At 39.7% G+C, this 1,143-nt stretch overlaps 1 protein-coding gene and 1 long non-coding RNA gene across 2 annotated transcripts in view; both read left to right on the top strand.

Moving 5' to 3' along the window:
• The window catches only part of GPR176 (G protein-coupled receptor 176), a 126,979-nt gene that overhangs the window by 25,039 nt on the left and 100,797 nt on the right, over nt 1-1,143 (top strand). The window lies entirely within an intron of this gene.
• LOC104994394 overlaps nt 123-1,143 on the top strand; it is a 13,170-nt gene continuing 12,149 nt past the window's right edge. The window contains exon 1 of the long non-coding RNA XR_825942.1: nt 123-160. This is a non-coding gene — a long non-coding RNA (uncharacterized LOC104994394). The remainder of the gene's footprint in view (nt 161-1,143) is intronic.

The following is a 1,143-nucleotide window of genomic DNA, read 5'->3' as shown; positions in this document are numbered from 1 at the left end:
GAAATCAGAGTGGTTATATTCTTTGCAGCCAAAGATGGAGAAGCTCTATACAGTCAGTAAAAACAAGACCGGGAGCTGACTGTGGCTCAGATCATGAACTCCTTATTGCCAAATTCAGACTTAAATTGAAGAAAGTAGGGAAAACCACTAGACCATTCAGGTATGACCTAAATCAAATCCCTTATGATTATACGGTGGAAGTGAGAAATAGATTCAAGGGATTAGATCTGATAGAGTGCCTGAAGAACTATGGATGGAGGTTCGTGACATTGCATAGGAGACAGGGATCAAGACCATCCCAAAGAAAAAGAAATGCAAAAAAGAAAAATGGCTGTCTGAGGAGGCCTTACAAATAACTAAGAAGAGAAGCAAAAAGCAAAGGAGAGAAGGAAAGATATAAGCATCTGAATGCAGAGTTCCAAAGAATAGCAAGGAAAGATAAGAAAGCCTTCCTCAGTGATCAGTGCAAAGAAATAGAGGAAAACAACAGAGTAGGGTAGACTAGAGATCTCTTCAAGAAAATTAGAGATCCCAAGGGAACATTTCATGCAAAGATAGGCACAATAAAGGACAGAAATGGTATGGACCTAACAAAAGCAGAAGATATTAAGAAGAGATGGCAAGAATACACAGAAGAACTATAAAAAAAGATCTTCATGACCCAAATAATCACGATGGTATGATCACTCACCTAGGGCCAGACATCCTGGAATGCAAAGTCAAGTGGGTCTTAGAAAGCACCACTATGAACAAAGCTAGTGGAGGTGATGGAATTCCAGTTGAGCTATTTGAAATCCTGCAAGATGATGCTGTGAAAGTGCTGCACTCAATATGCCAGCAAATTTGGAAAACTCAGCAGTGGCCACAGGACTGGAAAAGGTCAGTTTTCATTCCGATCCCAAAGAAAGACAATGCCAAAGAATGCTCAAACTACCACACAATTGCACTCATCTCACACCCTAGTAAAGTAATGCTCAAAATTCTTTAAGCCAGCCTTCAGCAGTACATGAACCATGAACTTCCAGATGTTCAAGCTGAATTTAGAAAAGGCAGAGGAACCAGAGATCAAATTGCCAACATCTGCTGGATCATTGAAAAAGCAAGAGAGTTCCAGAAAAATATCTATTTCTGCTTTATTGACTA

This window comes from Bison bison, unplaced genomic scaffold, assembly GCF_000754665.1.
Source record: "Bison bison bison isolate TAMUID 2011002044 unplaced genomic scaffold, Bison_UMD1.0 scf7180017864259, whole genome shotgun sequence".
In the NCBI taxonomy this organism is placed as follows: domain Eukaryota; kingdom Metazoa; phylum Chordata; class Mammalia; order Artiodactyla; family Bovidae; genus Bison; species Bison bison.
Note: the sequence above shows the minus strand (reverse complement) of the source record. Positions and strands in the feature narration are given on the sequence as shown.